Source organism: Peromyscus maniculatus, chromosome 1 (genome assembly GCF_049852395.1).
Source record: "Peromyscus maniculatus bairdii isolate BWxNUB_F1_BW_parent chromosome 1, HU_Pman_BW_mat_3.1, whole genome shotgun sequence".
Lineage (NCBI taxonomy): Eukaryota > Metazoa > Chordata > Mammalia > Rodentia > Cricetidae > Peromyscus > Peromyscus maniculatus.
Window position 1 is genome coordinate 3157511 of NC_134852.1, and position 17117 is coordinate 3174627.

A 17117-nucleotide genomic window follows, 5' to 3' on the forward strand; every position below is an offset into this window, starting at 1 on the left:
CCCCTTTGTACATTTATCTTTACTTGCAAGTGTTCATTGCAAAGAGTCATAGGACTGGTTCAAGGCCCTTGGTTTCTACTATGTATTAATGCTGACCCTTCACTCGGGCTCCTCCTGGATATCCTGTTGTGACTCTGTGTTGTAGAGATTCTGAGATGTTAGATCTACAGGCCAGGACCCTTCACAAGCTCAAGCAGATCATAGATGGGGTAGAGAGTGGGGCAGGCCAAGTCACATCCTTGGGTCTGGGCCTGGGAAGCTGTAGGATTTGTCTACCAGGTGTTAACTGGGGACAACATTCCAGTGCATACAACTTCACACACCTGCACTAACTAACAAGGATGGATCCATTGTGCTGCACTGGTGAGGTGCATGGCATGCTCTCCCAAGTGTTGCAGCTGGTGGGGTTCAGTTATAGCTCTCCCACTCTTATGACCCCAGAGCCCTATCACTTGCCCCAGATATTGATGAACATGGGGTAGGAGGGCAATTCTCCTCAACCCAAGCCTCCTCAAGGCAGATGAGTAATTTAGACAGAACTCACATTCTCACAAATTTAAACTGGCTCATCTACAACCACACTAACAAGGTTGGCTCTATTGTGCTTCTTTCATGAAGTATAATGTTAGCTCTCCCAAGTGTTGCAGCTGCTAGGGGTCAGGGATAGTTCTCCCTTTTCTATGACCACAGGAAATGCTCTCCTTAGTACCCATCGCTCTGGTTGTTACATGGGTGTGGATGAGCTGCCCTTCTCCTCCTCCTCCCCTCACACAGCAATGCCTGTGCCCTGTGGAAGAGATGGCCCAGTGGACATAAGAACAGAAGGCATTCTTTTAATTAATGCCCCCTCTTCTCAGATGACTTTAGATGTGATGACTTAGATGTATCAAGTTGGTAGGAAACCATCCAGCACGATTGACCCCATATCATCTTGACACACAAATACATCACCACAAAGTTACCTTTCCTTTCCCATTCATCCCCAGGATCTCACATTAAATTCTAAGTAGGGGCTGGAGAGATGGCTCAGCATTTAACAGCACTGGTTATTCTTACTGAGAACCCAGGTTCAAGTCCCAGCCCCAACATGGCAACTCACAATGGTCTGTAACTTTAGTTCCATGGGGTCCAATACCCTGGCACAGATATACATGCAGGCAAAACACGAATGAACATAAAATAAAAATAAATAACTTTTTAAAAACATAAATAACATTAAATGTCCCACAGTCTTAAATGTCCCACAGCTGAACACACTAAAATTTGACTCAGAGGTTAAGAGTACTGCTAGACTGAAGAGATGGCTCAGCAGTTAGAGCACTGGCTACTTTTCCAGAGGACCCGGGTTCAATTCCCAACAACCACATGGCAGTTCACATTTGTTGGTAATTCCAATGCCAGGGGATCTATTGCCCTTACAAAGACATACATGCAAGCAAGATGCTAATACACATAAAAATATACAAATATTTTAGCAGGGTGGTGGTGGCACATGCCTTTAATCCCAGCACTCAGGAGGCAGAGCCAGGCAGGGACTCTGTGAGTTCGAGGCCAACCTGGTCTAGAGAGTGATATCCAGGACAGGCACTAAAGCTACAGTGAGAAACCCTGTCATGAAAAAAAGAGTACTGCCAGGTCTTTCAGAGGTCCTGAGTTCAATTCCCAACTATTGCATGTTGGCTTAAAACCAGCTGTAACGAGAACTGGCACCTTATTCTGGTATTCAGGAATACATGCATGCAGAACACTATATATAATAAATAAATCTCTTTTAAAAATGCATTCCTGCTTTGCAGTGGTGGCACACATCTTTAATCCCAAGATTCAGGAGACAGAGATAAGTGGATCTCTGTGATTCCAAAGCCATCAAGGTCTACAGAGTGAGTTCTAGGCCAGCCACTACTACACAGAGAAACCTCGTCCCTCAAAAAGTCAGTCCCTTTAACACATCCAGTCTCTTTTAAAATCTAAAAATGTTTTTAAAAGTTTGAAATCTCTCAAGTGTGGGCTCCTAAAAAAATAAAAATTAGGTTAAATAATTCTTTACTTCAAGAGGGAAAGGCCCAAGGAAAAGTCCCCCTTTGACAAATAAAATCCACTCTCCAACTGTGTAATACTTTGATATCCAATGTCTGGATCCACTTACTATCTTCTGGGCTTCTCCAAAGTGCTTGAGGGCACTTCTTCAGCTCCATCCTCTGTAGCACACACAGCTTGCCTCCCAAACTCGAGATGGCTCCACTCTATACCTGCTGCTGTTTTTGTCAGTCACCCCACAGCACTGACATCAACCGCAATGATGGGTCTTCTGCTGCAACATGGCTGCACTTTCATCAACCCCTCTCATAGACTGTCTTCATGGTTCTAATCCTCAAATTCTCTGTATGACTCCTTTAATTTTGGACATTTTGGACCTTTAAGTGCTAGTGTACTTACACCTTCACCAGTGGCATCTCCTGTCCTCTCACAGTGCCAAGCCTCCAGAGTGCTGGAATTAAAGCCATGCACCAACAACACCATGGGCTCTTCTTAATCATCACTAATTTCTCAAGCCACCCAGCACTGAGTACTCATTAAAACAAAATTTCAATTTAGTAGTTCAGATAATTTGTTAATCAGAGCTGATAATTCAGCCCCAGTGAACCGGGGCCACAGAATCTTAATTCAAAATAACAAATGTCTCAAAGAGAGTCTTTAAACTTCCCTCTAAAACTTTACAAGCCATGTTCCCATATTCTGCATTGCACTCAACATTCTTATATTCCAACCTACTACAGAACAGCTCACCATTAGTTAAATACTCAAAGGGTTTTCTTATACAATATTTCAAAGTCCCTTCAAGGTTCTCCTACAAAGTAACATGGTCAGGTCTGTCAAAGCAAGACCCCACTCCTGGTACCAACTTGTCATAGTTAGAGTTTCTATTGCTGCAATAAAAAAAAAACATGGCCAAAAACCAAGTTAGAGAGGAAAGGTTGTATTTAGCACTCTTTTACATTTGAGTTCATCATTACAGGAAGCCAGGACCAAAATCAAACAGGAACTGAGGCAGAGGCCATGGAGAGGTTCTGCTTACTGCCTTGCTCAGCCTGCCTTCTTATAGAACTCAGGACCACCAGCCTAGGATTGTCACCACCCACTTTGAGCTGGGCCCTCCCTATAAATGACTAACTAAGAAAATGCCCTATAGCTGGACATCATTTTCATTTGGTGGGGAGGTGGGTGGAAAGCATCAAGACAGGATTTCTGCCCAGCGGTGGTGGCGCACAACTTTAATCCCAGCAATGGCGAGGCAGAGCCAGGCAGTTCTCTGTGAGTTTGAGGCCAGTCTGGTCTACAGAGTGAGTTCCAGGAAAGGCACAAAGCTCCACAGAGAAATTGGTCTCAAAAAACAAAAAAAAAAAGGACAGGGTTTCTTCATGTAGCCTTGGCTCTCCTGTAACTAACTCTGTAGACCAGGCTGGCCTCAAACTCACAGATATCTGCCACGTTATGCCTTCCAAGGGTTGAGATTAAACGTGTGCACCACCACCGAAAGCTTAAAAATATTTTCTTAATTGAGGTTCCCTCCTCTCAGATGACTTTAACTTATGTCAGACTGACAAAACATTATCAAGTGCAGGGTACTTGAGTTGAAAGGTGAAGTGGACATATGCCTCATTCCTAACCCAGAAGCAATATCCAGCTGCTAATGAAATTTACTTTCGTCCAGGGGAGTCTCAAAGGGGAAACCAACTACTTTGAAGGGTAGAATGCATGTTCAACATTAGATAACAACAGAAAATGAACTCATGGCATCTTTGGATGTTTCTAGTCTCACAATTTCATGACATGGTATTTCACTTTTTTGTTTCTTTATATTTTTAATCTTGTGTTTGTTGTTTTGTCTTGTTTTTGTCTGCTTATTTTTTTCTTCTCTCATTTTACCCTATTAGTTTCTCTGAGTATGTACAATGGCTACCACTTTATGTTTTGGTGGCATTGAGTGTGCAACAAATTGGGTCTCTGATTCATCTGAGTTTTCTTGGGTTCCTTTCCTTCTCTTTGTTTCTTTTGTTCAATCTAATGTCTTATTTTTTTTGTTTTATCCTAGTATATTTTCTTTTAATGTATTTTATATTATTATAATCCCATAGAAATCTCTTTGCTTTCTAGTGAAAGACAAAAAGGTGTTGGATTCAGATGTGTGTGAATGTATGTGTGTGTTTGCATGTGTGTGTGTGTGTGTGTGTGTGTATGTGTGTGTGTGTGTTGAGTGTATTGTTATGTGGATGTGTGTGTATAAGAGTCCTTGGAGGCCCACAGAGGGCATTGATCCCTTGTAGCTACTGTTACAGGTGGTGTGAACTACATTTTATGAGGGCTGTGTATTGAACTCAGCCATTTTGCAAGAGCAGCACATGATTTTGTCTACTGAGACAACTCTCCAGCTTCTGCAATATTCTGCAATATCTGTTTATTGAAACATCCTTCTCTCCTAAGTTCTACTCCTCTAACTCACATGATGCATCAGAATTCTCTAGTCTTCCCCCTACAAGGGGTAGTATTGTGTTGCCTTCATCTGAGAACATGAGGTCACAAACTTCCTTCAATTTCTCCAATAATCAATTGGTGTCAATGTCTTACATTCACTAAGATATCAAAAAGAAGCATCAGATTTTATTATAAATCTTATAGTATATATGAGACAAATAGAAGATTACCACTCTGCACTAATGTCAAACAGCCATGTCTTGTAAAAATAGATGGCTAAGTGGAAGATTGTGGGAGACAATGTAGATAAAAGTAGTACACATGTCACTGATAAATAACATCATTAAAAGAAACAGTGAGAGTCACTAGCTAATGAATAATCGTTCATCGTATGCTAATAGGTTGTTCAGTACCAACATTACATGTGTCATTTAAAATTTATGAAATGTGAGTTCTGGAAGATGATTTCTCCCTTAACTTTTGAAGAGAATTTCTCTCTGGTCTTAATAAAATGATATAGCACTTGGGGACAAAGACACATCCCAACAATCCAGCACTGGAGGCTAAGATGGAAAAGACCTCCACAGCCACCATTACCTTGCCCTTGGTACTTTGGTAGACAGGGAGAAAAGTGACCCAGACACTGCAGAACAACAGCATGCTGAATGTCAAGAATTTGGCTTCATTGAATGTGTCAGGGAGATTCCTGGCCAAGAAAGCCACAGTGAAGCTCCCCAGGGCCAAGGAACCCAAGTATCCTAAGATAGAGTAGAAAGCAGTTACTGAGCCCTTGTTGCACACAATGATGATGTGGCCATGCTCAGAGTATGCATCAGTGTCAACAGAGGGAGGAGAAACTCCCAGCCAGATTGCACAGAGAATAATTTGGATGATGGTGCAGATGGGAATAATGTAGTTAGGTACCCCTGATACCAGGAGCCACTTCATCCTTCTTCCAGGAGTTGTGACTTTGAAAGCTAAAACCACAGTAATGGTCTTGGCCAACACAGTGGAAACAGCCACAGTGAATAAAATACCATATGTTATTTGCTGCAGGATACAGGTAGCTGAGTTGGGATGGCCAATGAAGAGCAAGGAACAGAGGAAACAGAAGATGAGGGAGATGAGCAGGATGTAGCTGAGAGTGAGGTTATTGGCCTTCACAATGGGAGTGTCTTGGTGCTTCACAAAGATCCCAAGAACCAGAACGGTGAATGCAGACAAACACAAGGCCATACAGGACAGAGTCATCCCCAAGGGGTCATCAAAGGCCAGAAAGGTCACATCTTTGTACAGGCAGTGGTTCTGCTCTGCATTGGCATAATGATCCTCTGGACACTTCAAACACTGATCAATATCTGAAGCAGAAAGCAAAAGTATTGTTAGTGCAACTTCAGCATTTCTTATGGACAGGCCACTCCAGTGTGTTTTGAAAGCTTTACACCATTCACATACTTATTGATAAAGATGTAATTGAGACTTTTCTGAAAAGCAGTGCTTCCATTTCATAATGCCTATCTTCTTCAAGGAAAAACACAAATCCTATTGATACACTATAACATGAATGTTCCTGTCTGAATTAGAAGTGATGCCCTCATGAGAGATGGAGCCTTGGTCGTATCCAGGATGAAACTTCTTATTTTTTTTTAATTCCCATATGATCATCACCAAACACATGAGTAGCCAAACAACAACAAATTGAATCTATTGTGTGTGTGCGTGAAAGTGCATATGTATGTGAAAGCAGAAAATGAAAATGAGTGTTTGAATCTAGTAAATTAAAAAGAGCTCATGAGTTTGAGAGTTTTTTGTTGCATATGAGTTGTGGGAAATAGAATGGGGAGGGAGAGAGGTTTTATAATGATGTATGAAATTCTCAAAAAAATTAAATATAATGCCTTTAGTTGTGTTCTCTTCTGGGAAGAGGGACACTAAACATTTTATAAAATGAAATAATCCTACTATTAAGGTAGAAACTCTGCACATATATAACACCCAGAAGGCTTTTATCTTATGTCACCACTTTTGTGAGCACAGAGCACCTACTTCCTTCCCTAATTTCCTTCTAAATGAGACCTCTGTGGGTACATTCCCCCTGGATGTTCCTGGGGAGTGAGGGATAAGAGATTTAGATAGAAATATATAGAGAAGAAAGAGACAGAAACACAAGATAGCCTCAGTGGAGTCTACATCCTAATCCCCCAGCCCAGAACTTTATTCCAAAGGAATTTTTCTATCCATGTCAAGGAGGGAGGCAAAAAAACTCCCCAATACTAGATACAGCTAAATGTAGACCCCACCAAACACCTAGTACCCAGGTGTGAGGTCCAATCATCCTCGAATGCAGCCCTGCTGGTAAAGAAAGCTCAGATATCACTAGGAAACCTCTGTGGACTCCAAAAGACCTAGGTTCTACTAATGTACTCAATGGTGAAGTAGTTTTTGGTTAAACATCATGAACAAGACAAGATGAGAATTCCCAAGTGAGAATGGCAACACGGAATATTTGAATTGAACAATAATACCCCATTCATAAGTTGCAATTTCCACCACAGTAATAAGTGAAATACAATTGTAATTGTGCTAAATTGTGGATAATCATGGAGAGCAATGATGTGCTTCCAGGATATTAAGTCATTCCATGAATAAAACCAAACTAGCATTTATGGACAGCTATAATTACATTTTTTTTGTTGTTCTTTAAGGGGCTGGAAAGATGGCTGATCTGTTAAGGACATGGTCTGCTCTTACAGGGGGCCTAAATCCAGTTCCCAGAACATGTGAAGTCCCAAATTTCTACCTGTAACTCTGTTACAAAGGTCATCAGATACCTCCGGTGTCCTTCACTGGGACCTGGCCCTGTAAGGATTTACTATCCTCTACATATGCCTAATTGAAATATTCATAAACATAAAGTTTTTGTTTATTTTTTGTTGGTATTTATTAATATAAATGCCCTTTATGGTTACTATGTTAAATCAATTATTTTACAATCTGTTTATTTTTTACACACGTGTGTCAGTGGGTTTTTTTTTTGTGTGTGTGTGTGTGTGTAAAGTACAATTGTCAAGAAGGTATCTTGTAGGAGTTGGCTCCATCTCATTTCAATGGGCTTCCTGCAATGAGTTCAGGTCATCAGACTTGTGGCAAGAGATTTATCTGCTAACTCTTCTCATTGACCCTAAATATCTTTTTTTTAAGATTTAGTTGTTTATTATGTATACAATGCTCAGACTGCATGTATCCCTGCACACAAGAAGAGGGCAGTGAATTTCATTATAGATAGTTGTGAGCCAGCATGTGGTTTCTGGAAATTGAACACAGGACCTCTAGAAGAGCAACCCATGCTCTTAACTGCAGAGACATCTCTCCAATGCCCAAGATGTCTTCTTTAAATGATCTTTGCATTATAGACAATGACTGACAATAAATGTCAAAAACACTGGTGGACTCTCATTTGAATTTAGCCATCTCCAAATCAATAATGTGTTGACTTATATGGATAGTGTTTGCAAAACTATCCTTGGAATAATTGCAGCTATTTCTTCTCACTACAAAACTATTTTATTTGTATTATTGCGACATTCATTGCTACTGTGTACAAAAATCTTAAGTGGGATACCTGTCTTTTTCTACATCAAGTGTCCAAATTTTCCCCATTTTTTATATGAAATCAAGGGCTGTCTTGTGTTTAGCTGTTTCTAGTAATTTTACCCACAGTTCCTACTCTTTAGTCAGTACAACCTACAATGGCATCAGTCAAAACTCTCTGAGAACCTCCCTCACATGGAAGTAACATCACGTGCATCATCCCAAATTTTCCTTAGCAGGTTCCCATTGCAGCAATATGGTACCACCCTGAATTCACATCTTCACGCTGTCTTCCTCATGCACCTGTCAGCTAAATGACAACACAAAACACTAGCTATTTATCAAATGCTGTATAAACTGCATGCCCACCACCACACAATACTTCTTTACCATCACAGCACAAGGAGACTCAATATCTCTCTTTGTCAACAATGTTTGTAGGCAGTGGCAAGAGCAAGTTGTGTAGGATTCATGACTTCAGTGGCAGGAGATGACTCCACAGTTAAGAGTGCTTACCAGTAGCACAGACACTAAGAGCGATAGTTAATAAATAGGACCCCCTGAAATGGAGAAGCTTTTATAGAGCAAAGGACAGGGTCAATAAGACCAAAGGACAGCCTACAGAATGGGAAAAGATCTTCACCAACCCCACATCTGACAGAGGGCTGATCTTCAAAATATATAAAGAACGCAAAAAGCTAGACATGAAAATACTGAACAATACAATTAAAAATGGTCTACAGAGCTAAACAGAGAATTCTCAACAGAAGAACCTCAAATGCCTAAAAGGCATTTAAGGAATTGCTCAACATCTTTAGACATCAGGCATATGCAAATCAAAACAACTCTGAGATACCATCATAACCCAGTCAGAATGACTAAGAACAAAAACAGTGAAAACAGCTCATGTTGGAGAGGATGTGGAGCAAGGGGAAGACTCCTCCACTGTTGGTGGGAATGCAAACTTGTACAGCCACTCTTCAAATCAGTATGGTGGTTTCTCAGAAAATTTGGAATGAGTCTTTCTCAACACCCAGCTATACCACTCTTGGGTATATACACAATGAATGCTCAATTTTACCACAAGGACACATGCTCAACTGTGTTCATAGCAGCATTATTTGTAATAGTCAGAACCTGGAAACAGCCAAGATGCCATTCAACTGAAGAAAGGATAAATAAAATATGGCACATATACACAATGGAGTACTACTCAGCAGTAAAAAAAATTATATCATGAAATTTGGAGGCAAATGGACAAATCTAGAAAATGTCATTTTGAGATGTCATTTTGAGTGATGTAACCTAGACTCAAAAGGACAATCATAGTATGTACTCACTCATAAGTGGATACTAAATTGAACAGAAGGAATAGCCAGACTGCAACCCACAACTCTGGAGAGGTTAGCTAACAGGGAAAGAGCCGAGGAGGGACACATGGATGACCCTGTGAAGGAGAAGTGGATGAGATCTAAGAGTGGACTGGGTGTGGGGGTGGCAGAGGGTGAGGAGTGGGGGAAGAGAACAGAGGGGAATGGGAGGGTCAAGTTGGAACAGGGACACAGTGGGAGGGCAGAGAGGAAGATTCCATGATAGATGAGGACATCATGGGAATAGGAAGAGGCAGGGTGCTGGGGACACTCTCAGGAATCCCCAAGGTTGACCCCACTTTGGTCCACTGGCAGTGGTCCAGAGGATGCCTGGACTGGTCTATTAAATTGAGCAGCCTAGCAAATAAGTAGCTGTCATCCTAGAGCCTTTGTGACTGATGGAGGCAGATACAGAGATCCACGGCCAGGCACGATACTGAGCTCCAGGAATTCAAATGAGAGAGAGGAGGGATACTACAGGAGAGGGATGTCCAGATTATGGTGGGAGGACTTGCAGAGATGACCTGCCACACTGGTGGAAGCCCATGAACTGTGGACTAGTTGCTGTGGAGCCCCCATGGGAAAGGACTAGGCCTTCTGGATACAGAAGATGGTTGTTTGGCTTGAACTGTTTGGGGGACATCCAGGCAGGGGGATCGTCATCGGTCCCTGGTCTATGGAAAGCCTTCTGGAATCTGATGCCTGTGTTGTGACACCTTGCACAGCCTTGGTGCAATGGGAAGGGACTTTGACCTGCCTAGGCTCAGTGTGCTGGACTCTGCTGATTCCCCATGGAAGACCTAAATTTGGTGGAAGTGGGGTGGCTTGGGAAAGAGGGCTGGGAGTGGGAGGAGGGAGTATGGTTGATCTGTGGATAGTAGGTGGAATGAGTAAAAAATTTCTTAATAAAGAAAATTGAAAAACAAAGAGTGCTTACAGCTCTTGCAGAGAATAAGGGTTTGGACTCAGCATCCATGTGGAAGCTTATACCTGTCTGTAACTCAAGGTCCAGTGGCTTGTTATGCACTATTTTGGCCTCCACAATCTCCTGCACATAAACGCACACAGGAACACATACATACATTCAAGGAGGTTAAATGAATAACCAAATATTTAGAAAGATGCATGAATCCAATCTAGTCTACATGTACTTTAGAGGGATATAATCATCAGGCAGATATAGTGTATAATTCCCTCACAGGGCTGTTTGAATTTTCAAACACTTTCTTTTACAAAATACTACCAGCAATAATATTAGTAAGTCAAGGGTATACATGAAGACACAGGTTGTTATATATAAGGACATTATTATTGATGACATACTTGTAAAAAAATTAGGAAAGGAATAGATTTTACTTGTGCTGTAAAAGGGCCAGAGAACTTAGTAGTTCCCCAGATGCTCCCTAGCTCAACTAACTTCATGATAAAAGTACCACTCAGAGTATAAAACTTGCCATCTAGCAGCACCACCTGCCAAACTGAAGGAAAGGCCTAATCCCTCATCTTTCTTACAATTCTTGAAAAGTCTCAAAATGTAATAACTTTGCTTTTTAGCTTCTGTGGATCTGCTTTTGGCTCACTGTTCTTGGTAACTGAAGTATGTCAACCCAGGACATGGTTCTTTTGCTTCAAATCTCACCCTGAGAAAGGCTCAGTGCTACACTGGGGTCCTGTACATCAATTGTAGATGACATCCAGCTAATGAAGACTTTATTTAGCTTAAACCTATGTCTGAGCAGTCTTCTCTGGTGAATACCACACAACAGTGCAGCACCCTTCCAGGCCCCTTCAAAGGTGCAGTGTGGATAGCCGAAGTCATATTTCAGTTCACATAGAAGAAGAAAGTCAATCTGAACAATTTCTCCCTGCAGTAAACACTTACCTGTCTCATTGGAAATCTCATTTGCTGGGCAGGGGGTGCAATCAAAACAGCAGGCTGCCATTCCTTCTTGATAGATTTTTCTGAATCCAGGGTGACAATCAACACTGCACACAGCAGATGGCATCTGAGGAAAATCAGACAGATGCTGGGCCAGGAGTCTGACTACTCCTTCAATAGCTATAGCATCTCACCATGTTGAGAAGTTAACAAGATTTCTTTCTGTACATGACCTGAGTGAACACATTTCTTTCAGGACTTTGTACAAGTCCACATATGAATATGTGAGAACAAATTGATGAAGTGTTGAAGTGCTTCTGAACTACTAAAAGTTCAGGAAGATCTAGGAGTATATGTAGTTTCACCACTGGAATGTCTGAACTGAACACTCTACCCACCCACTGTGTAGCTTAGCTTTGTCAACTTGACACAAAGCAGAGCTACAAGAAAAAAGAGAAACTTCATTGAGAAATTTTCTCTGTCTAATTGGTCTCTGGTCATAATGGTGACCTAATTTTTAGTTTTTCATTAATTCTGGTAAGCACCACCACACTTGATTCCATTTCTGAATTTAGTGGAAATGCTTTAAGTGTCTCTCCATGTCGTACAGTGTTTTCTATGTTCAGTTTTATAAAAAACATTTTGTGAGAAAATGTCCTTTCTATTATTCAAATGTGTTTTTTTTATGTTTGCTTTCCCTGAATGGATGCTGGACATCGCTCAAGCTATTTTCTGTATCTTTTTCAATGAGCATATAATTTCTATTCTATATATTTGATCATATATTTATGTGACATATTATACTTGATTGATCTGCATATGTTGAACAGCATAACATCTCTGTAATATAGTCACCTTGTGTGTAGGGATTGATCTTTCTGATGTGCTGTTGAGACCTGTTCGCCAGTATTTACTTGAGAATTTCTCCATCCATGTTCATTAATTGGAGTACAGTTTTCTTCTTTCTGATTCACTTTACCTGAAATAGTCTTTTTCCTGTTCTGTGGAGACTCTGTTCTTCTTTATGAGTGCAATGTTTTCTTTCTGAGCAACAGAGTATTGTTTATTTTTGAAAAAATTCCTTGTCTGTGTGCTTTGATTAAAAGTGGGATTCTTCAAATTCAGTTATTAATGAACGTTATTTGTGATTATTGTCAATTGGTGTTTTTGTAAGTTTTCATGTATTTCAAACCTTTGCTTTTCTGTCCGTTGATCTAGTGTAGTCTACACATTCCTGTGACATCTACTGTTTAACTTAATAAACAGTGTGAAGGAGTGTGACATGTCAAGACAGTCTGGAATTGTCTTCCTTAATGATGTTCCAGTAGCTATATAATCCTGCAAATTGTGGTCACCATTACAAGTTTTTCCATCTTCCTGAAATTATGAAGGACAGCTTTGTTGTATGTAGTAATTGAAGTTGGAAGTTTTGTCTCTGTTTGAAACACATAATTGATACTCCCTCCTTTTAAAGTGTCTATGAATAAAGTTACTGTGATTATGAAGACTTTCAATGAAATTGACCTTCTCTCTTGTAACCTAAATTTCCTCATTATTTTGCCTAATTCAGATTTTAAGTAATATTCAAAATTCAACCCATCCTTTTCTGAACCTGTCTGTTGGGCACTCTGACTGCCTCCTCTATCTGGATGGCCATATTTCTCTAGCATTTGGTAAAATTGTGGCTGTCATTCTATTAGAAATACCTTTGGTCCTTTCACATGTTGTCCTCCTCTTCTGCCTGTGCTTTCTTAATTTGATATTCTATTGATCTTCATCATTCCTTATTGTTTTATATAATGAGTTATATAAGTATATAATTGTATAATGAATTAATTATATCCTTATGTAGTGAATTATATAACTATATTGTTTTATATAATAAATTATAATTCATCTGTCTTATTTCAAGTCCCAATAGCCTGTCTTCTACTTGAGATATTGTCTTAGTAACACGTTTAATACAGTTTGCTGTGTGAATTGTTGTGTCTTTCATTTTCAGAGTGGCAGTATGAATTCTTCATTGTTATTGTACCTTTATTGAATTTTTTTCTCTTCTTCATTCATTCATTCCTTATTATTTGCAAGTGTTTGTCTAGTTGGATTATCCTCAGAGGTAACTTGAATGCTCTTTGATTTCTGGAACATTCTTACAACTATTCTTTGAAGTCTTTGTTTAGTATGTCATTGAGTTCACTGTCACATAAGCCTATGATTGTATCATTTGGAGTCCTGCTTCCTCACTGTTTGCAAGTTTCCTTTCTGCTTAGAATGAGCCATATATAGAATATGGCACATATTGGTTTGTTTTTAGTCCTCCCTATCCTTTTGGTTGATGTTTTATAATGTTTGCTCAAGTTAGGCCTGGTAGAAGCAGACTTGTGATTTCATTACTCTCTTCTGATCTAGTGGTACAGGCTAGTAGCTAAAACTTCAACCCATTTGCTCTGTTCTCTGAGCATAATTTTCTCATCACTGTGAAAATAGAATATTAACTCCTGATTTAACTTTATCTTAGGAACTTGAGATATCACTTCAGATTAAGTTTGCACACTTTCTGGAAGTAAACCCCTTTCAAATTCAGCAAACAATATTGTAGTAGGCAATGTAGTTCAGATATCATAAAACCAGACATAACAGAATCAATACCGATGATATATCTGGAAACACATAATGGGATATTTTATTTTCAAATTTTTTCAAAGCCAAATTATTATAATTATGAGTCAAACCAAACAAGGAAACAATACAAATCTTTCTGTTTATTTTTTATTTGTTTGTTTGCTTGAATTAGTTATGCAAGAATTAAGGTGCAAAGAAATGCTCTCAGAATGAAGGATTCTTTTTGAAATTATGATTGAGGGCTGGAGAGGTGGCAGCAACCTAACACATTTGCTGCTCAATCCCCCAACTCCTACACTTAGGCTCAAAATTGTTTTCAGGCACTGGGTATCATAGTCCCTCTGTGAGCATGCTTACATACCTAATACTCATATGGAACAAATATATACAGGCAAAACATCCATATACATAAAAAGTATAAAAAGAACAAGTTTTAATTAATAAAATATCTAACGTGGCCCATGAAAATGTGAATGTATTGTTAGACAAGAAGGCAGTTTAGGACCTCACAGTCAAAGTCGTTGAATAAAATTATAGAATATAAATTAATGACTTGCATATCTGTTCCTAGTTCCAAATCTTTCCTTACAAATAGCTTCAGTCTTTCCAGCATGTGGATAAGAGATTCAACAGAGGAGATGAAGATCAATGGGCAGCAATCAGAATGGTATCAAGAGAATATTGATGAATTTACTGTGAATATTATCAAGTGGTCATATCTAGTTTTATATTTGTTTACAAAGTAGAATGTTTCTGATATGATAAAAATATATCATATGTTTGTCTTAGATTTTCAAAAAATTATCAAATAATCATATTTTTAAAACATGAAGGGAAGAAACATCATCCAGAAGTATAAAATTATATCTTTACATGATCATCAATCTAATTTTACTAAGTCACAGAGAAACCCAAATGGCCTCAATTGACAGTGGCTACAACTCAGAAGTGTACATCAATATATTTTGGTCAGACCCACCTGTCTACTTCCTGTGGCCCACTCTATCATATCTTCATATAAATGTAGCTGTTGATCATGAGGAAAATATGGCATAAACTCTCCTATTTTCACCTTAAGTCCAACACCATGGGGGAAATTAGAAATGTGGTAAATGCCATACTCGGCTTGTGGTTTTTTTTTCTGATTCATATGTATTATATCTCCAGCAGGATTAACAAAGTGCATATTCTTCAGATATAGGTGAAGCTGAAAGATAGGCAACATGCATTATTCTATATTCCTTTATTTTAATTCTGAAGATGATTTTGTTTCATCCTAAGACAACTTTATTGAAGGTGCCCAAGGGAGAAACTCAATAAAATCATGTGAATAAATAAAGTTATTGTGTTCCTAGAATTTTAGTTCTCTCAGGGGAAACCATCAAGCACAAACACAGAAAAAAACACAAACATCATACATAAATATGCACCATAAACACACACACACACACACACACACACACACACACACACACTTCCACACAAACACCCAATCAGAGGCATACACATAATACAGCCACACTCATTAATACACATACACACTAACACACACATACAGACAGACCTAATAAAGCAAAAAACACACACACTGAGACACACACTGATAAAAATATTGACAAAAACACACACAACATACATATGCTCATATACACAGTCACAAACAAACACAGGAGAGAGATATTCATACATGCAAAGTACCACATCTATACACATGCATACAAAGTCACAGAAATACATTTAGACACCCACAAAGATACAAACACATACACAGAAAAAAACACAAAACATACAGAAAAGCAGATGCAAATGTACTCACACACACAGGTACACAAGTAGGTATTGAACTGAATCAGCACTATTTCCTGTAATATACCTATCAGAGAATCATGAGGATTAAGGTCCCCAGAGCATATGTTGGTGTCAGAATCAGGTGAGTACACTTATGCAAACCATCCCTTATAACAAACACCACATACATGACAAATATTGGTTTCAGCATGTGAGAGACTCTTTAGAGATTATAACATTGATGACACCAAGTATCATCCACTGGAAGACACAGTACCTGTGAGCAGTCAGAATCCAGTTCTCTCAGAGTTGAGACTGGCTGGTTTTCTACTTGTTGAAGAAGCATTTCATGGAGAGCATGGGCCACAGCATACACAGCATTGTATATATCATAAGCATCATCACTAAAGGCCATGTCAAAACTCTGTAGCATTAACCATTCCAGTGAGGCATTGAATGAGCAGTTCTCCAGTGTCTTACAGTTAGATTTGGAGGCTTCACAGCTAAAGTACATCCACCCCAGTTGGGCCAGGAATAGGTCTGTGTATTTGGAAGAGTTCAATGTCTGAACAAAATTTTTAAAACCAGAAATCTCAGCATGGTGGTGTTCAAAAGCAAGAGTCCCATGGAATGAGTCAAGAATGAAGTCTCTCTTACTTGTAATGACATCCCACTGTGAGGTGGTGACCCATATTCTCTGTATACCCTGTGATACCCACATTCTAAAGCACACAGCTAGAGTACTGTCTATGTCACCATAAATGACAACAACATTTGTGGATGATGTCTCAATTTGGTTGTTATACACTTCAACTCTTGACATGTATAACTCCATGTTGACTGGGATCATGATCACAAAGGCTATGCAGATTCTTTGGACTTCACTCTCTACTCTCAGATCTGAGAGAAATTGGAGACCTTGGTCATCATCTGAGATGGCCAGCCCAACCCAGTTCCAGTTGAAGTGAGTCATGAAAGAGACCATGGCCAGGGCCAGAGCTGTGTCCTTGGGGGCCATCTGATACAGACTGGGAAACTGTTCACGATCACTCAGGATAGGATTGAAATGTCCATAGGTGAGCTAAAGGACATAGAACACAGGAAGCAGCATGAGGTAGAGGACTGTCAGAAATCTCAATGGAAGCCCTGAAGTGTGTGAAGTACCAGTTTAAATGACAGGAAGGCAATTTTCCCCTATTACTACAGTTATATTACACTGTTAGAAACCTGCAGAAAATTACCTTTCTACAATTTGTTCAAGGAAAATCACTTTGACTGCTAATTATTCTTCTCATCTACATATAAAACGATGAACTAGCAATGTCCCATTGAGTGGCTGATTAATTACACTTGAACTTGATTTACATTAATGTGAAGCCAATCTCCCCCATATA

At 39.4% G+C, this 17117-nt stretch overlaps 1 pseudogene; it reads right to left on the minus strand.

The window, feature by feature from the left end:
* Window positions 1-4911: 4911 nt before the first annotated feature.
* LOC121820887 (vomeronasal type-2 receptor 116-like) overlaps window positions 4912-17117 on the minus strand; it is a 32703-nt pseudogene continuing 20497 nt past the window's right edge.